Here is a 23,202-nt window from a genome sequence, read left to right on the forward strand (position 1 = left end):
GGGGACCACAGCCTGTCCTGCACTCCCTCTCAACAGAGGTATCCCTTCTTTGGCTTCTAGTGCCAGGGAGGCCTAGCAAAAAAAGTACTATAGGCAGGACCACCCTGCAAGTCTGGCCTGGCAGCCTGGCAGAGAGGCAGAGAGCCAGAGCTCTGGAAGCAAGGGAAACCAAAGCAGTCATCTACTTCACCTTTTCTTAGTGGGGCAGCTGACATGGCTGGCCCGTAAATTTAAGACACCCTCTTAGAAACTGTGCTTCAGTGCTCAGGAAGAGTAGCCTTCCTTCCCTTCCTGTCTCTCCTCTCCTCTGATGCCCTTTTCCCGGAGCGGTTGGAGGTCAAGGTCCTTCACTCCCTCCTTGCATACACAGCTCTTGGGCCCTTAAGGGTTACTTTTGGGGGGAATTAATGCTCTGGGCTTGGGAAGCAGGCTGCTCCAGATCCACATTCAGGACTTTCTGGACCCCATCCCCCAACACACAAACACAAACATGCCCAGGATCCTTCAGACATACAGTGGGCCTGGTCAGGTTGGTAACCTCAGGACCCCATGCCAGCGTGAGCATCTCTGGAGGTCGTGGGAAGGAGCCAAAAGGCCAGGTAGGCCCTGGGATACGGAGGGCCCTCCAAGGGCATCTCGTTTGCTCCTCTTCCTTTTTCTCTCCCTAGCTCCACTAGCATGCCCTGCCCCATTTCCCATCCCATAACCCCCTAACTTAACCCTAAACTGGCAATCTTTAGGCATCACCTCTGAGCTGGGCACAGGCGGTGCCCGGGCCTTGATCGACCCAGAGGGCTAAAGTAGGGGCGGGGAAGAGAGGGGTGGGCGCTGCTGGTGAGAAAGGGGACCTGAGGCGAGGGTAGAACTCAGCCCTGTGGCCTCGAGGCCAGGCCCACCGGCTGCTCAGGGGAGGAGGCGAGGGGAGGGGGCTGGGAGTCCGCAGGCATCGGTCGGGGCAGCAGGGACCTCAGGCGTCGGCGTGGGGGGCTAGATCCGGAGGAGAGGGGAGGGGAGGCGGGGGTCGGGGGATCGCGCAGGGCGGAGGAGGGGTGCAGCTCTTTAAGAGCCACACGGCTGGCAGGAGAGGCGCGCGGCCCGGTGCTGGTAGAGCACTGACCCCGAAGGGGATTTAGCGGGAAGAGAGTGGCCGGGCTCTGGGGGTTTTGTCCGAGGGGGCCGGGAGAGGCCGAGGCACAAGAATAAGGAGCGGCCGCGGCATGAAAGGCGGCGAGGAGCAGCAGAGCTGCTGCTCTTGACTTCTGAGCAGGGCTTAGAGAGCCTGCCCCGGCTTAAGCCGAGCTGCTGGTGCTGGCTCTGAGCGCCAAGTCCGCGAGCTCTGAGTCCCGAGCCTCCCAGCCGTGGAGCAGTGGGATGAGGGGGGCGTTGGGGGACAGGGTAAAGTCGATCTTGGTTGTACAGCCACCCGATCCTAGCGCGGAGCTGAGAGCCTGACGGCCGGTGAGAAAAAGAATTTTCTTTTTCCAACTCCGGCTTTTGGTTTTGTTGTCCACCTTGCGCAACTCCGGAGCCTGCCGACCCCACATGGATTCTCAACAGGTGGCCGGGTAAGTCCGTTTAAAGAATTCTGGTTATAAGGTCAGCCCCACCCCGACCTTCTTCCTTTTCCCCTCCCTCTTTCCCCCTCGGCTGGGCCGGGTTCTCCGTGCTCCTCCCGCAGGCGAAGGCTGGGGTGGTGGTGGGGGAAGAGGCGCCCTTCCCCTGGGGGTCTCTGGGCTCCGAGTTGCAGCCCAGGAAGCCTGGCGGGCGGCCCCCAAGGAGTTCCACCCGGTACCCCCAAGTCCCGATCACTCTTAGCTCCTTGGTCTGGGCCCTGGCGCCCTGAGGGAGGGAGAAACAACGCGCCGCAGCACCTCAAAAGCCGAAGTCCCCAGGAAGGGGGACAGGGGACCCGGTGGCCGGGCAGCCTTTGTGTGGGGGTTTACGGCGGAAACAGAACTATTCATCTTGTATGAGAGGCCTGGGATGCGGCCCAGGGGAGCCCGCGCCAGCCGTACAATAGCCGGCAGAAGAGCGCCTCAGCAGCCGGGGTAGGAGTGGGGTAGGGTGGGGTAGACCGGGGTGGGGGAGGGGAGGGCGAGAGAAGGGGGAGGGGAAGCAGAGAAAGGCAAAGGCGAGAAATCCAGGGCGTCCGAGTGAAAAGTCGGAAAATGTTTCCAGAGCGCGCCAGAAACAGGCGCGCTTGCTTGCGGGCGCATAGTCTGTCTCTCTCTCGCATACACACACAAACACACTCTTACATGCTCACGCTCATTCCACACAAGGAGCCCACGCACGCGGTTCCTAGTCGTGCAGGGTCGCATGCCCGGGCACCCAGAGTGAACGCAGAATAGAGCCGCCCTCCCACCCCTACTGACGGAGAGCCCTCCCGCCCAGCCACAGGCACCCCGATTGAGGAGCTAGGAGGGCCCCCGGGGCTGGGGCACAGGGAGGATCTTACCTGCAGAAAGGTAAGGGAAGCCGGGAGCACCGAGCAGCGGCGGATAAATATTCATTAGTAAGTCTCTCCTTTTAAGCCGCGCGGTGCGCTCTCTGGCTCCCAGCTCTCTTTCCCTCCCTCCCTCTGTCCTCTTGTGAGGCTCTCTCCCCCTCTCGCTCTGTCTTCCCCCCACCCCTTCCTGCGAAATGCCGGGTGGATCCCAGTATAGCTAACCTGTTGGGAAGCCTGAGTCGCGGGCAGCGCCTCCACAGCTGTTTGCTTTCGCTCTTGGGGCGCGCATTTCCCCATCCTCTCCCCTCTCTCCTTTTGCCCAGCCCCTCTCCCCCTCCTAAATTACTACATCATTAGCTTTATTGGGGGGGGGCAGCTCAGCCAAACACAACTCCCTATAGCAGGGTGAAAAGCCGCTGTTCTCCAAGGCAGCACCAACTCCACCCCTACCCTAGCCTCACCCATCTCCTTGTCCCTACCTAGTTTTGTTTATTTTTTCTCTCTTTCCATCTTCACTTCCGTCCTGTACCGACCCAACTCCCTTACCATTCCTCCCTCCCTTGGCACTGCCAATACGGATCCCAGACGGGGTCGGGGCAGGGAGATGCCAAGTGGGTAGGCCCAATATGCCAAGGTCGGGACTCCACCCTGCCATGGACGTGGGGGTAGCTCTCCAGGTTCCCCTTTCCCGCGTAGGCTTTCCACCCTGACCCTAAGTGGGCACGGCGTAGCTTAGGCGAGCACCAGGGCGCACAGCAAGGGCCTCAGCGACCTGGGGCCTGGGTCCTCTGACCAGGTCTGGGAGACTGCATGGGGGAGGGGAGGTGGCCTCACTCTGTACGTACGAATGCTCATGAGAGACACAACCACCGACCATCGGACTGACATTCTCCCTTTCCAAACAAACTGACCTGAAGTTAGCAGTAAGTCCGCATCATTCTCACGAGAAAACACATCTACAAGATTCTAGAAATGCACAAGGAACCGCTTCCAGTCGCGCGCGAACACGTGCACACACACCACACCCCTCACCCCCACACACCCGTGGCCAGCGTTCCCGCTGGCCTCTGAAACCTGTAGGCGCGCGGCCCCGAAAGGCTAATTCTAGCGGAGGAATACATGGCAAAACCGCCCCCAGGAGAGCCCTGGCCACTCTTGTTGGCCCCCATTCTTCCAGATCCAGGCCCCTAGGATGCCCCAGGGACCCTGAGGGGTGGTGAGGTCCCAGGGTGCTTGGGGGTGGTCCGGGAAGCGCACTCTGGCAGCCCGCTGAGCGCTGCCTGTTGAGGTAGGGGCTGGAGGAGGGGCCAAGGGAGGCGGGCCCAGGCCAATTCCAAGTTACAAATACAGCTGCTTCTGGGAGGCCTAGGAGAGTTTTGCCCCAAAACGTGCATATCATTCGCCTCGAGACGCCATGACCTCCCCAGACAGAGCCCCAGGGCGCACTCGACCTCGAGGTGGCTTGGGTGATGGGGGCAATCGAGAGCAAGGAGGAGACCTGGAGACCTCCGCCCGCCCATTCAGCCCAGCCCAGCCACAGTCCACCTGGAGACGTCCTAGATGATGGTCCTATCCTTCCCAAAGGGTGGCAGGGCGCAGGATCGCGGAGGGTCTCCCTCCTTGTCCTGAAAGGTTAAGAAATTGGGCAGATGAAAGTATTTAAGAGGGGCCTAGAGCGCCCTGGGACCGAAAGCCATATCAACCTCACACTCCACCCAAAGTCCCGCATTTGCACGTGTACACCTCCTCCTCCCCATGCAGACATGGGGTCGCGCACGTTTGAGCTCAGACTCAAGCTGAGTCACCTGACTATGCCTGGAACGTACAGGCAATTGTACCCGAATACACATCGGAGAATTAAAGGAACACTAATAGAGGAATTTGAGGAATAAAGTGTCCACAGGCATAATTATTTGAATGAACGGGTGCACACCCAGTTGTCCAGATGCAGACAAAAACCACAGTGCCCGCGAGGAGTGACCCCAACCACAAGGGCAGATGTACAGGAAGCCGCGAACGGGGAGAGTTCGCAGAATGAGGACGCAGGCTGCAAGGCCAAGGGGGCTTCCTGCTAGAGGGACGTTGGCTCGGAGGGAGAAACTTTGTTGAGCCGACTGGGGGAAAGGTTTCAGGTCAAGTCCTGGCCACTAGAAAGAACCAAGGCCTTATCCACCCAGAGCCAACCTTTTAGCCTTCCTCTCAGCTCTGTTGGAGATACCCAGAAAAGGACAATCCAGGAAAGATTCATTTTGACCGAGATTGTTTTTATTGTTTATTTATTATTTTTGACCTAGGGGTTTGCATTCTGAAAAAGGATTTGGGTGGAGCACATGCAAGTTCTCACTCACTGCTGGGAGATTCATAATTCTTAATAGGAACATTTAGCTCTAACCATGCCCTGAGAAGCTGAAGGGCCCTTATTTTGCCCCTTTCACCCTTCTTATCCTAAACTTGATCATTCACACGGATCCACACCCTCCTGCCCCCATCTCCACCCCAGTACCCTGTATGTCAAATACATTTGCAAAAGAACACACTTAAGAGTCAACCAAATTACATAGTTCATTTTAAATTTTTTTTATGTGATATATTGGGAAGTCCTCACCCCCTGCTGTCCGGTCTCTGGCTGAGCACCGTGTCCAGGGCAGAGGTGGGGGGTTGCAGAGAGGGGTTTCCAGAGTGGCTCTTGGGCAAGGCCTGAGAAACTACTCTACATAGGCTTGTTTTTACTGTGAGCTCCCTTGGCCTAACCAGTTCTAGTGGCCACCTCCGGGTTTCCTGCAGCAGAGGCAGCCTCCCTGGGAGCAGGGGTGCCCTCACTTCCACTTCACCTCCCGTCTCAACTTTCTCTCTTTTGAGCACATCTTCTGAGCCTCCCTCTCTCATCTGAAAGTGGAATGTAAGTCCCAGAAGATTCATTTAGACAAAGAAGGTGGAAGAAAAGGACTTTCTGGGCCAGCAACTCGGATGACCACCCTCCAAGGGGCAGAGGAGGGTCCACTTTGTGAAGAAGAAATGAACCACCCGGAAAACACCACAAGAGGACATGTTTCTGCAGATGTAGTTGTCCTAGAAACAGAAGAGTATGGGGGTGTGAATTTCTTCTCTTTTGGGGGCAAACACTATGTCCTTCTCTTTTTCTAGATAGTTAATTCCTGGACATTTTAGCGAGTTTGTTCCTGTGGATATTTTGAACAATAAAGAGTGAAAATCACTTTGGAGTCACTTAAATCTTCGTTGGAAGGGCAGTTTCTTCCAGGGCCATTTTCTTTCACCAGATTTGTTTTTCCTTGTTCCCAAATTCCTTGTTTTAAAAATCAAAGTCCACCTTAGCTAACTCACCTGGGAAAGAGACTGTGACAGAAGGAAGAGAAACAAATAGACATCACTCTCAAACTCAAAGTGTAACTTTCATTCCCGGCAGCTGAGATTCAGAACACAAACTCGTTTACCTTTGAGTATTTCCCCCGTGTGGGTAATTTATCTAGAGTTTTCCCAACAATCACAACATCCTGAAGTTGGAAATGTTTGCTATTATTTTCAGCCTTACAAGGTTCTTCAAACTCTGCTTCTCTGGTTTTAAAAACTGTTTGCGTCTACATAGCTATGCCTGTTGCAACATTTATCACTCAAGCAGAAAAGCAACTCGTTTTCTCATAGCCCCAAATGCCCCGTGTACAGCCACTGGAGCGAGTTTATTTTTCTCTGTCTTTCCCAAATGCCCTTGTCACTTCTGCCAGGGCCACAAGGCTTGGGGCAAAACTTCGGAGGTTTGAGACCTCTTGAGCGTGGGTCGCTATTATTGTTAGTTTTTTTGTTGGGAGAAATCGTGCTCAGTGATTGCGTGCGGTTCTGTCTACGCCGACTAGGGTTGCCTGCGCCTTCCTCAGCACAAACTCCTAGATGAAGCTAACCATTTCCGCTGCCCGGGGCAAAGGGCTGAACCGTGTTGTCGGGTCTAGGGTTGGGGTGGGAAAGTGAGGAGGGTATGCGGGTGGGGGTGGGGGCAGTCATCATCTTCAACAATAAATTAAAATAACCTGATACTCCTTTAATCCCTTCCATCAACAGTGTCAACGCGCTATAGAGGCCGTCTCACCTCCAAAGGTATCTTCACTCCCGGAGGGCCCGGGCTCCCAGCCACAGTCCCACACTGGGCCCGCGCGCCGGATAGGAGGTGCTCCGACGGCAAAAATCCCATACATTTTTAACTACAGTGATTACTAAATTAATAGCAGGCACTAAGACAGATGTCAAAACGTCTTGAAAATGTTTATCTGTGAATAATTGAGAAGGTGGTGGGACGCATTATCTGATTGTGTAATGAAATATGTATGAGGAACAGCTGTTTGCAACAGTCCCCTCCCGCCGCCTCCTCAACCAAGGCCCTTCTTTAGGAAGCAGGAGTCGCGGCGAAGTTGGTCGCCCACTTCCGTCCACTTGGGAGCCCTATCGGCCCTTCCCCGGCTGCTGGCAGAGTGGTGGCTCCAGCGCGCCCCAGAGTAGCCCGGTTTCCCGACGGACAATAACATGGAGTCCTCCTCAGTCTCGCTCTGTGGGCTCCGTGGCTGGGTGAGGCTCCACCGCCGGCCGCGCTGTCCCTCGCGCCTTCGGGGCGGGCTGTGGGCTCGGCCTGTGGGGACCGAGGGGAGCACGGGCCCGGGCGGCCGCGGAGGCCTGGTGTTCGCCCACCGAGCGGTGCGGCCTGCTCGGAGGCGAGGCCCGGGAGCCCTGCGGCTCAGCGGGACGGGCCTGGGGTCACCGAGGGGTGACGAGGCTCCCGAGAGGGCTTTGTTCGCGCTTTCGCCACACTGCGCACTTCCTTCCAGCCCCCTCGGCCCCCACCTCGAGCCTCCGCGCCCCGGCCCTGTTTGTTTTTCCAGCCCCGCGCCCTCCACTCCGACACGCAAACAGCCCTCGGGGCTGCGTCAGCGGCCCGAGGCCGTGGCCCAGGGCAGGCCTGAGTCCAAATGGGGCCAGCACGGCGAGCCCTGGCCCTGCAGGAAGCGGTGTGAGGGGAGAGGGAGCTCCAGGGCCTTCCTGGCGCGAGAGGGGCAGGCGAAGGCCGGCGGGAAGGTGGTCCAATAGGGCGCACGGCCTGGGCGGGCGGCGAAGGCCCGAGGCCTGGGCTCGGAAGGGTGCGGGCGGCCTGCGCGGCTGCCCATCCCCTGCCGCTGTCCCCAGCCCCAGCCGGACAGGGGAGGCGCGGCGGAGTGGGGGTGAGGAGGACGCCCGGAAGGGCCCCATCACCCCTGGGCCTTGAAGGCAGTGTCAGCCACATGGACAAATCCGGTGCCCCGTGCGGGTGTGCGGGTCCCCTCGCCGCCTTCCCTGCGCTTCATACCGCTCGGAGACTGCGTCCCGGGCGCGGCGCTCCCGAAGCTCCCAGCCGGGCCGTGGCGTGCCCGCGCCTTCCGCCTCCACGGCCTCTCAGCCCCTCATCTTCCCCAGTTCCGGGGACCCGTCCCTAGCCCCTGACGCCCGGGAAGCCTGGCTGCAAAACCTTCGGCCGCGTTGGCCCTTCCAGCGCCGCCGTCCTGACCGCTCTGGGGCCGGGGCTGGGAGCGGGAGCGGAGGAACCGAGTCCGGCTTGGCGGCGCCATGGCGCCCTGACACCCTGCGCCTTCCCGGTTTCCCTCGGCTGACTCAGTCGAGATGCGCTCGGGCGTTATGTCTCGAGCGTCGCCCTTTACCTAATCCCTTATGCTTTTATTCTAATCCTACACATTACAGTTAATCTGTAATGATACCGCTTCGGAGGAACCTGTTGCATACGAGGCTCGGCAATTTGTAACCTTGGAAACAGTTTTAAATAAAGATTATAAGAGTGATGTCAACTGTGTTTATTCTCCACGCGGGGGGTGGGTTGGGGGCAAGGCGGTGAGGATGGAGTTTCTGGAGAAGGGGGCGAGGCGCGAGGGGCAGGGGCGAGGCGCGAGGGGCAGGGCCGAGCGGCGGCCGGGGTCGGGGAAGCGGAGGAGCAGCCAGAGCTGGCTCTAAGTGACTCCAGCCCGGGGCCTGGCATCTTTTGAGTTTTTCTTTTTGGGAAATCGCGTGGTCTTAAACCGCGAGGCATAGGGAGAGGGAAAAGGATTTGCAAAACTGCGGAAAACTCAGTGAACTTGAGCTCCTGTGTATCCCAAATTAACATTCAGCCGGGCCCTGCGAGCCTGGATCGCTGAAGCTGCGGAGAGAGAAAGGGCGGCTTGCAGGACCCTTAGGCTGCAAGAAGGCAGAGCCGCCTCGGTCCGGTTGCTTTGCGCTTCCAGCTTCCTACTCTACTGAACGCACTGGCAACAGCAGCAACAACCAAAAATTGCCGGCACACCAAAAGCAAAATTAAACATAATTGCTTTTATTTATCTATTGCTTTTATATCATTAAAATATTTTTAGTTACATTGTATAAAATGGCATCCACTCTGATTATTACCTGCCATATCTGTTGATCTGCTCCTTGTGTATTCAGCACAGCAATATTAACAATTAAGAAAAAAGCACATCTTATATATTGTATCTGTCAAGATATGTTACAATTTCCATTAACAAAAAAACATTATTCTTGTTGAAGAAGCTATGAAGCATATCTTTCACAAGCACTTTATTAATAATCATAGTTGTCAGAAAGAATTAGATATGCATAGATTGTAGATGCAAAGGAAATATTAGATGCACAGAATAAAATATACAGTGGGATTCAGGCATAACTATTTTTCTTTTTTAAAGTAAATTTTACGGAGGTGAAAAAAAAACCTGTGCTATTAAGCTTACTTAAAAGATGGCTTTGTTGGTTTAATTATACTGTAGTTATTTTATAAATATGTTTCAAAGGAAGCTTGCCATATTGCATGTCAATGAGGACGGTAAAGAAAAGCTCACAAAAGCTAATGCATACCAAATACTAAATTTTAGTCATTAGCATTCCTATTTATTACAAACTAAAGGAACCTATTAACAGACAAGAATTTCTATTTAGCTAGCATTACAATGTTTGGCTATTAAAATAAAAAGGGCAAAGTATATATGTATTTTTCCCCCCTTGGAACTATATGTTCTTTTTTTCCCCCTAAAAGCTTACGGAAAGATTGGGAGATGTTTCTGATTGGGGAAACTCGATTCTCTGATGGGAATGGGGGCCCAGAACACCTCGCTTTAGTGGTGCAGCTTAATGCTATTCATTCGGAAGCTACAACCGTTCGGCGCTGGGACTCTGCAGCCTGCGGAGTGGTGTGTAGTGCCCACAGCCTGTGAGGGGCCCTTTGTCTTTAATTTGTGTCATGAGCATATGCAAATTATTAATTGTTTTTCCTCGAAGGGAGGGAGTGGGTAGTGATGGTAATACTGCTTTTGTTTGGATATTAAAATTTCCTTAAATGCTCCCAAGGCGGGGATACTTCTCCCAATGCGGATTCCCCTAGTAGAAAATCCCACCGCTACAGTGAACAGATGGATATTAATTCTAGAAACAAGCACATAGAGATTTGTATCATTTCAAAAACTTTCTTTGAACAAAGGTGGCATTGCTGCTCTCACATCAGAAGTAAATGAATATAGAAATTTATTTTTTCTGAATGTCAGTTTAAGAGGGGAAAAAACTTTTCAGCTATCCTTACTTTTAGAAACTTTATATTTTGCTTCTTAAAATGAAAGCAGATTTTTCCCCCCTAATTGGGCAGGGCAACAATTTAAGGAACTGAAATGAAATATTTGAAATAAGAAAGGGTTACTATGAATTATGTTAAGTGAGTTTTGTGTATTTTTAAGGGAAAAAAATAGAGCTTGTTAAACTCTGTGCATTTGCCAAGTGATTCGAAGCACAGGTTCTTCTGGCCTGACATTTGGCTCTGACAGGATGTATTCTGCCTGCTTGGGGGACTCTTTGCATTAAAAGATTGAAACTTTTAAAGATTCTTCCCTGAAAGGCCCACATGAAAATAATTGGCATCACAAGGAAGGAAGGGAATTTCTGAATCCCTGATTTAAAAATGAAAATCTCTTCATCACAAGTCATTAACATGTGCAGATCTCATGCAAAATCTTAGATTTCAATAAAATTGGCTGTATGGGGTTGGTGAGGCTAGGTATTCTTTCCCCTGTGACTACCTGGGCAGAAACAAGAGAGGGAAGATGTAATGATTCCTACACCAAACTCTTCCCACTGGGAAATAGTATAAGTTACTTTAGTAGGAAATAAGCTTGGATGCCTCAAGGCTGGCAACTGTAGAGCAAAATGTGAATGTTCTCCGTTTCTCTCCCACTATATCTGGATGCGGTGTCAACTCCCAAATCTCTAAAGCATATTTGATACAGAGGTGGGGAAAATGGCTTTGCCAGCAAAGGCTGCATCTACACAATTGTTTGGATAATTCAGCTCCTATTCCTCCAAATTAACCAGTCTGATGTTTCCTGCATGGCACCCAGATTATCCAGATGGACCCATCCACTTCCTTCCCAACCTACATCGTTGGTACGACCTTCATTGAATACTGAATCCAGACACTATCAGTAGCCAAGGAGGAGAAGGCTGCTTCCCATGTATTCACACCAAAGTGGTTTAGATCTCAGTGTGAGTGAGAGATAACCCGGTTTTCAGTGCCTTAAATCTCATTTTAAAGAGTAGATTAGGAAAGACTATCTCAGTGATGCAGAGATAAGATAGAGACCCTTTTTTCAAGGAACTAACACTTGTTGGGGAGAAAGATGTACCTAGTTCAGGACAGCACAGAACAATGCTGTTTTATGGGTGTCCTGGTTGGGCACAACCATGGGAGAAATCTTAGAAGGCTTCCTGGAAGAGATGGGGTTTGAGCTGAGCATAGAGAGTGTGATTCTAGATGGCAAAGAGTATGACTTCTAAACAAACTTGCTATCCAGGTAAGATATTATGTCAGGTCTGACGTAAGGTAGGCATTTAAAAGTGCCTACTTGAATGAATGAATATGTTACATGGAAGTCTGATAATAAATTCCTCTCAACATTTCTCCTTAGGATGGCCTGCCTGCAGCGTTAACCTGAAATTTGCTTATTAATCTCCCACTTTAATGTATCTTTCCACTCTTTCAAGGACAGGGGAGCTCAGTTTGAGATGGGAATGTCTAGAGCCGATTAAATGATGCCCATTGCTACCATGCAGTGGGTGAAGTTTCTTGCTCAGAGGAGACTTTTCCATGGGCAAATGTTCCCTGAACTGATGTCCTGTTTACATTCTTGCAAGAATGAGGGGATTACTGCAATTCTAAGGAGTTTTGTATTTTAACAAATCTTCCTCTTGTGGTAGCAATTTAACATTTTGTTTGAAACATCCCACAATGCAAAATGGTTAAAGGGGGCTTGTTAGGTTTTTAAATAGAGCAGAGAAGAATCCACTGTAAACAGCTTCTGGATTAAAAACAAGGAAACCTGCTACTGCCACTAATTAGTGCGTAAAGTACCTCACCCAAACCAGCTTTGCTTTTTCTCACTGAAAGACAGAGACAATATTGGCTACCCTTGTCTATACGACAAGGTTTTTGTTTTTGTTCTTTAAAGACAAAACAATAGGAAGGTAGGATTTTACATAGCTCTAGCCTCCAGCAATTACAGGATTCGTGTGATATTAATCAATTATGAACAGTTTCTTTTCACACCAGGGAACAGATGCTTATTAGCTTGAGCTTTAAAACACAAATTTTAAAATTACAGCAACTAAGAAAATAAAGAATACTGGCACAATGAGAAATCTGTACCCACATTGTCTGTTCTTTAGAACATGTTTTTATGCTTTAATAGCTTTTTGGGTCTGGGACATGCAATCCACACTGGGACACAGCAGAGATTTGCTATTCAGAAAGTGCCTTAACTGAGTAAAGTGTTGCCAGGCTCTATTATGGGTCCTGCCTCAAGCAGAACATTGCACATCTCATTCTCCCTGGAGGATCTCTTCCACTTTTCCCTCACCTCCACCGCTGATCCAGAGATCTGACTTTCATCTTCTTCTCCTTTTTTCTCTCCTAAACATGCCACTGTTTCTTCCTAAACTAAACTTGTTGATGTGAAAGTCAACAAGTTGAGGGTAATTCAATTTCAATAATAAGCAGATGGCTCGTGAGTTCCTGAGACCCAAGTAAAGGCCCTTCCATGGGAAGCACCTAATTCGAAAGGAGGAAACACCAAGAGAATTAAGAACTCTGCAAGGAGTCTGACTGAAGAGGAGCTAGCTTCCAACCCCTCCTTCCTGCACCACCCCTCCGAGTTCATCTGAGGGAAGCTCACTTTCCCAAGAGCCCATCTTTTCCTGGTTGTAAATGTGTTCATTTCCAATGTACACAGGCTAAACATATGGCAGAACAGTGTGAAGAGGGAAGTGTGTCCATTAGCACATTCAGGGACACAGTCTGAGATGTACATTCAACAAAGAGCTTCTTGTATCTGAGTCCTGTACCACAGCATTGCACCAATGAAAGCTGAACTGACCTCAGTTTGTGTGGGCAGTGTATGTGCGTGCGTGCGTGCGTGCGTGCGTGCATGTGTGTGGTATATTTCACAAGGCTAGACAAATTCAGGCTACTCTGTTAAAGTCTCTTGGTATAATGGAGGAAAAAAGTATTGGATGACCTCGTATGTGTTAAAGAAGAGGAGGAGCTCCCAGAGATTAGAAAATGAAGAGGAGCTGGAATTTTATTTTAATTAGTCTCACATTCCCTGGAGAGCTTTTCTGAGAATATGATCTTCTTTCCCATTTACTTTTCTGCAGCAAAGTCTGGAGACTCACTAAGTCTCCAGAGGAGGAAGAGGGGAACATCTCAACCCAAGCTGAATTCTGAAGAACACTGGCCCCCACCTTCCAGAAATCCTAAATCACATAGAGGGAAAGTTTCGGCCAGGTCACCAAGAATGAACCAGAAGCTGAGTCCATTACTCCAATTTTCACATTAACCAGGAGACACATTGAAAATTATTTTCTTGAGTGAGAGACTGAAATTTTGGCTCAAGGGTGTTTCTGTTGGGTCTTCTCTTGATATGGCACGTGAGGACTGCATCCCAGGTCACATCTGCAGCCACTCCCAGATTACACTGCAAGGGAGGGTAGATTAGGAGTAGATAGGGAGTAGAGGGGTCTGCAGACACAGCGAAAGCAGCAAGCTGGTGTAGGAAAACCCAGAAAATATGTCTCAGAGACAGCCAGTGGCTGCACATACAAAAGGAAGGCACCTACCTGGAAGAGAAGGGGTTATGAAGTTCTGCCCAGAGTCACAGCGCTGACGTCCTCAGAAGGTCTCCAGCCCTCTGTAGCAATCTATAGTATGCGTCAGTATGGTTGAAAAAGCTGCTTCTATCAAGTTTAACAACTTTCTGGTGTAACTTCTGAGAGGGCTGATTGCTTATTCATGCGGAAGCAAGACGCCCAGTTCATTTTGCCCGTTTTTGCTACTCTTTGTTGGGTTTGGGAGGCTGTTACGGTAGCTGCAAATGGCTTCTCAAGTGACATTTGCTGACATTCAGTGAAGTACATTTATCAGTATTCGCCAGCTCACCTCTCTACACATGCAATCCATTTTGTTTTATTCTTCATAGCAAACTCCTTTCCGACACCCATGCCCTGAAAATGATAAATGGCAAGGTGGCATATTTCTCAAGCTGCACTCAAATGTCACTGTGAAAAATCTTTAATGGACTAAGTGTAGCTTTTCACGTTACAACTTGTCAGGTACTGAGAAATTCTAGAGTTTCTCTTTAATCCACAAGTCTTTGGAACCACACATCTGCAAGCAGAGACTAATTATAAGCTGCACCAGTCAGACCTGGGCAAGCAGAAACCAAGGAGAAAACATCTGATATCAGCTAATTCTTTATTATTATTATTATCATCATCATCATCATTCCATTTTTGCTCCTTCCTTTCCTACTCAGGATATTTGAGGTATGAGCAATCTGTGACCAGGCCACCATGCAGGCCTATAATCTACTCATACACCCAGCTTTCTCCGTAATGGCTTTATTCTTTTCCTCCAAGGTTCAAAATCACCATGACTTCTCCCCCGCGGGGGGCAGTGGAGGGGGGAGCTGACTCCCAAATATCGGCCATAATTGGGAAGGTGAGAGGTATCTCATATGTCTGGGTGGAAGAGTCTCCTTTCTCCCTGGTGATTCATTTTCAGAACACATGGCCATCTTTCCAATGGCTTTGAGTTTCACATCACCACTGGAAAGACCTGCCAGTTTCTTCCTGTGTGCCTGTCCACTGCCATGCTACTCACAGGATGGTGGCTTATGGGCACTCACTCACCCTTCAACATGACTTGTTCACTCCAGTTCTCCCTTTCCAAATGTTCTCAATCCCCTGGTCCATGCCCCAAGGGGGACTCGGCCTTTGCCCACCAGCTATGTTCTGAATGTTTGTGTCTTCCCCAAATTAATATGTTGAAACTTAATCACAAATGTGATGGTGTAAGAAGGTGGGGACTTTGGGACTTTATTAGGTCATGGAGGGAGAACCTCATAAAAGAGGCTGCCTTGCCCCCTCCATCATGTGAAGCACCATCTGTGAACCAGGAAATGGGCCCTCACCAGACACTGATCCTGCTGGTTCCTTGATCTCGGACTTTTCGGTACACAGAACTGTGGGATACACATTGCTGTTGTTTATGAGCCACCCAGTTTAAGGTGTTTTGTTATAGCAGCCCAAATGGACTAGGCCACCACCATAGTCAGGGAAGAGCTGGCTGATTTGTGTGTGTCTGTGCTGTGTCCCAATGAAAGCACAATAATTAATGAACATTGATTCTGCAATCGATGTTTGAAGGTCGAAGGAGTTGGGAAAGGGGGTCTCCTGAAGCCAAAGAAAAGCATTGTACTCCCCAAAACTGTGCCAGCCAGGTTTACCTTTCACAAGATGCTACAGATTGAGATGCGTTGGTTTTACTTCTGGCTCTTTAAGCCCCACTCAAGCTCTAATTTTGATATCTCCTTCAAGACACCTTAGTTTGGGCCCCTCCCAGGCTCCCTTCTGTTTTTCTTCTTTTTTTCTAACATCATCCTTGGCTTTTCTTCTCTTTTAGGTTTGACCTCCTGTCTCTTGGGTTGAGAAACCGTCCGCTCTGACTCCTGGCCTACTGTGACCCCTCCAAAGCCCTCTGTACAGGTCTTTGGGCACACAGAGACTCAACAATCTAATAATCTAAAATTGTAAATGCCACAATTTGTGTGTGTGTTTATTGTGTCTCAGTTTTGAGTTCTTTTTGAAATCTTTTAGTTATTCCAGAAGGGATATGATAAAGAAAAGAAATCAGTTATACTCCCAGTGGCCAGGCATGGTAGGGCAGAAAGAGTGTTGACATTCACTACCCCTGCAAGGGCAGAGTGCCGAGGACCCCAGGTTAACTACCTAGAGATGAGACGGATCCTGGATTAACTCAGGCCCTGGGATACCTGCACCAATTGTTCTCAGCAGGTCGAGACATCACAGAAGAGAAGACATGTCAACTCTCTACCATAGTGTCTTAGCCCTGGAGATACTATTGGAGAGTGACAAGAGGCAGCAAACAGGGTTCTATTCATAGTGGCCATGGTTTCCCCAAGCAGAGAACATATTCAACCAAAGGGACTTCAGTGAAGCTTTTCCTAATCTGTGCTCTGAAATGGCTAAGTAAAAGAGAGCTGTCTAGAGTGTATGAGAATGTCTTTAAAGGCAACCTTGCATTAACTATTGCATGCAGACTGTAATTATGGGCTAAAAATGAAGGCTGTTTTATTTGTTGGGTGAGACCCTTGCAGAGCACCCCTGCACATGTACACACACACTTTCTCTCTCTCACACACACACCACACACACACACAAAACCAACCCTATCCCAGGGAACCGAACAGTCACAGATCTCATCTGGAGTCCAACCCCTAATCCAGGTGTTGTGATCATCACGTGAGAGATAGCAGAATCTCCACCAATTTTGGAAAGAACTGTTCAAGCGTTTTTTAAAAGAAATAATGGAAAAAATTAAACAGCCAATTGAACAGCCAATAATAAAAATAGGACACGGCTATCTCCTATATTTTGCCATTTATATCCAAAATAACTTATGGACATGCACAAAACATTCATGAAAATAAAAACATATTTGTTATAGCAGCCCAAATGGACTAGGCCACCACCATAGTCAGGGAAGAGCTGGCTGATTTGTGCGTGTCTGTGCTGTGACCCAATGAAAGCACAATAATCAATGAACATTGATTATGCAATCGATGTCTGAAGGTCAAAAATCACCCTGGACCCTGTACATTCTCACCTCCCTCCCTGCCAGCTATCTGGCTCACTGAAGTCTTGACCTCCTGGGCTCAAGTGATCCTCCCTCCTCAGCCTCCTGACTAGCTGGGACCACAGGCACACGCCACCACGACTGGCTAATTTTTTTTATTGTCTGTGGAGGCATGGTCTCACTATGTTGCCCAGGTTGGTCTCAAAGTCCTAGGCTCAAGCAGTCTGCCACGTGGGCCTCCCAAAGTGCTAGGATTACAGGCGTGAGCCACCGCACCCAGCCTCCATCATAATTTTATTGACAGAGCACATGGTTGTTTAACCCAGTAACAGGCTACATACTACACTTGATTAGGCAAACTATGGCTTATGGAACAAATTCATTCTCATGCTACCTGTTTTGTAAATCAAGTCTTATTGGATCAGAGCCATGGCCATTCATTTATACACATTATCCATAGCTGCTTTCCTGCTACAACCACAAAGCCGATCGACAGAGACCGTGTGGCCCATCAAGCCTGAAATGTTTGCTATCTGGCCCTTTACAGAGTTTGCTAATCCCTGTTTGAGATTATAGGGGATGTTTGAATGGTCCAGTAGAGATGACAAACTGATGATTCTAATGCTAGAGGGGCAAGGCGGGGACGGCAGGAACGAAATCCACTGGGAGGAAGCAGGCAACAGGTTCCAGAACACAAATGAAGGAATGGGTCTTCACGAGTGAGGACACTTCATCCACTGTAACAAGCAGTAAAGCAGAAAATGGGAACAAATGCAGGCAGGAAAAGGATGGCATTTCTACCTCCTACCCCCCCCCCTTTTTTTTTTTAAAGACTAAGTCTCACTCTTGTCACCCAGGCTGGAGTGCAATGATACCATCTCAGCTCACTGCAACCTCTGCTTCCCAGGTTCAAGCGATTCTTCTGCCTCAGCCTCCCGAATAGCTGGGATTCAGGCATGTGCCACCATACCCAGCTAATTTTTGTATTTTTCGTAGAGATGGGGCTTCACCGTGTTGGCCAGGCTGGTCTCGAACTCCTGACCTCGGGTGATACGCCCGCCTCGGCCTCCCAAAGTGCTGGGATTACAGACGTCAGCCACTGCACCCGGTTTCCTACCCATTGTTTCTATTAGCTTTGTCTTAATGAAGTGTGAAACAAGCTAAAAGTTTGGGTGGGGAGTAATGGAGAATTAAGGACCAAGGGGAAATTGTAGAGAGCGGGGAAATGAGCGAACGAGGACATTTTGTTAGGATGCTTGGGCAGTGCTGTGGTCATGAATTTAACGCGCATGCAGTGAGCAGCACCGCGGTGTGACATTCTTCATCAATGTTTGTGGGCTCTGGTGCAAGCATAGAGTGAGTCAGAGGTTGGGTTTAATCATTGCTGGGGTTTTGCCAAGCAAGTATGATAAAGGGAGAGAGAGGTAGTGGACTTAAGTAGGCAAGGGGTGACTAATGATAATGGTGAGTCATGAAATTGAAGCTGGTGAGAAGGGTAGTAACGAAAGAGGAAGGTGAAGGACAGTGGGAGAATGTGGTGGGGTCAATGAATGGATTGCAGGTCTCCCTAAGAACAAAGCATTTTTGGAGAATAAGAGAGCTCGAAAGATAGGAGCTCAGACAGTGAGGTGCCTGCTGTCCAGATTCCAGAGATGGGGCAGTTTCTGGTAATGGCATGGTCTGGGGGCAGGACTATGGGAGAGGAAGGCTGAGATAAGTGAGGGAGTCAAGGGGGCTAAGACACTGGGAGGCCACCCAGATTGTGACGGTCTATACCGTGGAGAGGAAGTGATTGAGGTCTAGGTCCTCAATAGCTAAGGACTCTGAAGGAGAGAGGAGATTGGTCTGGAAGTAGTAATGGGAACAAGACAGCCCCATCTCACCTCCAGACCCACTGGTTTAGGAGATGTGGGAGATAAAATAACCTCCACCTGACAGGGTGGCAAGTCCTCAGAGCAAATGGGCTTCAGTTATATGAGAAGAGGAGAAAAGCATGCAGGGAAGTTGCTGAAGCAGTAGGAGCTGTGTTGATTTCCAGTGTGCCTAAGTGGAAGGGTTTAGAGGGTTGGAAGACATGGGTAGAACCTAAGCCAGGTTAGGATGTACATAGCTGTGTTGGGTGAGATCTGGGAAAGGGACTGGGTGGCTTGAACTCCTGGGGTTGACCAGGTTGGTAAGGACATGTAGACATAATGGGATTCAGCTGGGAAAGTCTCGGCAGAGAGCAGGCTGGAAGGACTGGGGCTCCAAGACGACCCCAGTATCTACTGCAGCTCAAGGTGGTGTGCAGTCAGCACGAATTGGGGGTTGAGAGTCTTCTCTGAGTGTCTGCCAGCATAGGCAGCATGCAGGGATGAAGGAGCAGTAGGTGGGGGTCTTTATCAGTTCCCTGGCCCTTCCGCAGAGGGTAGGAGGGTCATGGTTGGGAGTTCTCACATAGGAATGTGTGCTGATCATCCCTATCAACATCCACCCCGCTTCCATAAGAACACCTGGCCAGCTGCGCTCGTTCATGCCTGTAATCCCAGCACTTTGGGATGCTGAGGCGGGCGGATCACTTGAGGTCGGGAGTTTGAGACCAGCCTGACCAACATGGTGAAACCCCGTCTCAACTAAAAATACAAAATTAGCCAGGTGTGGTGACGCATGCCCGTAATCCCAGCTACTCGGGATGCTGAGGCAGGAGAATCACTTGAACCTGGAAGGCGGCAATTGTGGTGAGCCGAGATCGCACCATTGCACTCCAGCCTGGGCAACAAGAATGAAACTCTATCTCAAAAAAAAAAAAAAAAAAAAAAAAAAAAGTCCACACACAAACCAGATCACCACAACAGATTCCTCCCTTGAACTTGATGACCCCCTCCAGTTTCCAGCCCATTTACCTGCTTCCCTTCATCATAAAACAATTCCAGAGAACTAAGGATGTCGTCACAGTCTGCCGCCTGCCCCCAACCCTCCCCTAAGATTGTTCTTCTCAAGGACATGCACATCTAGCCACACAGGCCTTTGTTTCTGAACACACTAAGTCCACCTCTGACTCCAGAGCTTTACCCAGGCCCTTCTCTCAGACGGAATGCTCTTCCCTCACATTCCAGAGCTGGCTCCTTCCTGTTCAGTTAGCTCAAATGGCACCTCCTTAGAGAGGCTCTCCCTGAGGAACACATCTAACTTGGCTCCTAAGTTACTCTACTTCAGATCACCCAGCACTTCTTGCCTTTGGAAATTATGTTCTTCACTTATTTGTTAACTTGTTTATTTTCCATTTTCTTGATCTAGAATGTAAACCCAGGGATGCAGGAACCTCATCTGTCTTTTTCACCGTTAGCATCTAGAACACTGCCTTGCCCCAGTAGGTGCCCAATAATTTTCTGTTAGTAAAGTTATCCTTTACAATAGAACTCTTTAACTCAAGAACACATAAAGTAAGAATCTGTCTGCAACTAGAAATCTCTTTATCCCTCTACTGGGAGCCCCAAAGAGCATGATAAAAATACAAAATATGCAGGGCCCAGAGAAGAAGGTGTGGGTTAGTCAACCACAAGTTAGGAATTAACAGCTAGCACTAAGGTACAAAATCATCAGCTTAAATCTTCCAAGGGGGTGGAAATCGCAGCTTTTACTGGTGTCTACCACCTGTAAGTGAATGAGTTTATCAAGTTCTTTCCTAAGGATAGGTCTCACGGAAGTGTGGCAATAACTATGAAGGCATTGAGTATCCAAAGAGTTTGCTATCAGCATTGGAAAGATCACCCTGCTCTTCTGTGGGGTCTACAGGCATGTAGACAATCAAAGATAAGGGACTTGGGTAGCTGTATGGCATGAGAGCCATTTGAACTTGAGGTTCAAAGAACATAAGCTCCTTTAGTGGTTGGATCCATGTGGATTGATACTTTCAGTTGCTTAGTTAGTTCATAGAATGTAACAGGATCAGGGACCCAGGAATTTTCTCAGAAGCCTGTTACTCATGCCCTGGGAGATCTCCTTTTTTGTTCAAAAACTCTTGAACACTGTTTGCCTTCCCCTTCTTCTCATTTCAGAAAGGGTCAGCAGGCCAGGGCTGGGGGACCGAGGCAGCCAGGGTTACCTCACCCAGATCCAGGCAACATGGCTCTACACGTCTGCAAATGCAATCTTTGAGGACCGACTCTCTCTCTCTCTCTCTCTCTCTGTCTGTCTGTCTGTCTGTCTGTCTCTATCTCCTCTCTCCCTCTCTCTCTCCCTCCCCCAACCCCCACTTCCATGGCTTCACAGGACCTAGTAACCGAACCTGAAGACCCACCTTCCTAGGACCCTCGCCTTAGAAATCTCTTTTTCGATGAATTGGATCTCACTTGAATTCTCCCCATTCACTCTCTGAGCTGAGCTTATTGGTCGGGGAATCTAAGACCCAGGCAGGGAGCCTGATTATGCCTCACACAATGACAGGATCTATGAAAGCAGCAGACACAATTCCTAGTGGGGCATGGGCTTGGTGAAACCACTGGTGAAGGGACAGTGAACCAGACTGGTCCATGGCTCGGGAGCAAGATCGTAGGGGTAGAGCTGCCATCCTCCAACAGGACAGGCCACAGACACAATGTTTCAAGCCTCTTACAAAGCAAGAACCAAGAAACAGTTCTTCCCCCATGCCTCCATCCTTCCCTGGGGCAAGAGAAAGCTCTGGTGGAGTGAGTTAGGATTCAGAGATGTTGTTTCTAGTTCTGGCTTATTCATTCCCTTATTCATTTATTCAGCAAAGATTTACTGAGTGCTTACCACAAGCCAGGCCCTGTGCTGAACTTGGGGGATGCACAATGAGTGAAACAGGCACAGTTCCTGCTGTGACCAGAAGCATAGACTCTTGCCAGGCCCCAGTTTCCTCATTTGTAAAATGGAATGCTTGAACTAGATCAGTGGTTCTCAAATTTCAGCCTCCAGCAGAGCCACCTGAAGAGTTTGTTAAAACGCAGGTTGCTGGGCCCTACCGCCAGAGCTTCTGATTCAGTAGGCCTGAGAATATGCATTTCTGACAAGTTCCCAGGTGTGGCCGATGCTTCCGGCCCAGGAATACACTTCGAGAACTACTGACCTAGATGATCTCTCAGGCCCCTTTCGGCTGTGACAATTTGTGATGCAGACCGATGGGCAGTTGCTGGAGTAGCCCACGCAGAAAGGGATTGTGGGGATCCAGGGCTGGACGCGTAAAAGTCCCGTGAGTTTCCCAAGCTTAGGGGCAAATGGATCAGAGATAAACCCCAACAGAGCCACTAAAGCATTTGCCTCATTATTTTTTAAAAAATGATTAAAAAGTAATTCCCCAACATGAAAGTTCAATCAGGTGCTGGAGAAATTACTTCAACTTTCCATAGGGGAAAAAAAAGGCTCCACTAAAAAGCTACCAGGGTATTGATGTCTATTAAATATTTGCTTTTCTCCCTAGCCCACACTAGACTGAGTAATTTGTATTTGGCAGAAACCAGCTGCAATTACATTAGTCAATCCAAAAGCCCAACTTGCTCATACAAAATGCAAACAAATTAGTTAAAATGGCCTAATTAGTGGACTGTAAAAATACAAACTGAGGCTGGCAGCCTGATGTGTATTAGACAAGGGTACTGTCTCCCCTCACAGGGAGGCCTGGAGCCGAGCGGGCCATGGGACCCAGCTCACACCTGACTGTGGGTCTTCGGACCTTTAATAGCCAGTGGTGCAGCTGAACCCAGTGGTTTTGCCTTAGGTAACACTGTCTTCTCCTGGCCAAGTCATGGCCCTAGCTTTGGCCAAGTGGGTATAATGGAAAGAACATGGGGTTTGGATCCAGAACCTGAGCTTGAATCTCAGCCCTAGTTCACCAGCTACTGCTTTATTAAAGTTGCTTAACCCTCCTGAACCCCTTGTTTCCTTTGTAGATTGAAAATAATATAACCTGTCTTGGAAGGTGGTTGTAAGGATTAGCAATTATAGATGTATGTGCCTGGTACATAGCAGTTGTTCAGTTATTAGTTTAGGTCTGGTTTTCCTGTGCCTTAAAACACCAGAGTGACCTTATAAGTCAGGATTCTGACTCTAGTTAGGGGCACCAGAGGGCAATTCTGTAGAGATTGAGGGAGTCTGGGATACTGACTCTCAGAATGTTGACCAAAGTGAGTGCATTGTGTTCACAGCATATGTGGTGTGACTCACACAACTCATCTGTGCTGCATCCCAACGGGTTACAGGCTGCAGCCTTCTAGATACGTCGGTCACAGAATCAGAGAACTGGAAAGGACCGCAGACATCCCCCAGGCTGGGGTTTTGAGCCCTCGCCATGCATCAGAATCCACTGGGGAGCTTATAAAAAATACCAGAGCCAGGGCCCCTCACCCAGAGATTCTGATTCAACCAGCCTGGAAGGGGCCCAGGCAACAGTGCATTTGAATGTCTCTCAGGTGATTGTAAATGAAGTGGAATTTAAGAATTATTCCTCTGATCCAAACGCTTTATTTTTATGGAGAAAGGGGATAAACATAAACAACAACAACAAAACAAATCAGCAAAACAACTG

At 49.5% G+C, this 23,202-nt stretch overlaps 1 pseudogene across 1 annotated transcript; it reads left to right on the forward strand.

The window, feature by feature from the left end:
• The first annotated feature begins 1,468 nt into the window (after nucleotides 1-1,468).
• Nucleotides 1,469-15,622, forward strand: LOC126933637 (uncharacterized; annotated as a pseudogene). The gene is made up of 2 exons (XR_007718695.1): nucleotides 1,469-1,565; nucleotides 13,181-15,622. The product of XR_007718695.1 is annotated as an uncharacterized LOC126933637 (transcript).
• The last annotated feature ends 7,580 nt before the right edge of the window (nucleotides 15,623-23,202 follow it).

The sequence above is a fragment of the Macaca thibetana genome, chromosome 13, assembly GCF_024542745.1.
Source record: "Macaca thibetana thibetana isolate TM-01 chromosome 13, ASM2454274v1, whole genome shotgun sequence".
Taxonomy (NCBI): Eukaryota; Metazoa; Chordata; class Mammalia; order Primates; family Cercopithecidae; genus Macaca; species Macaca thibetana.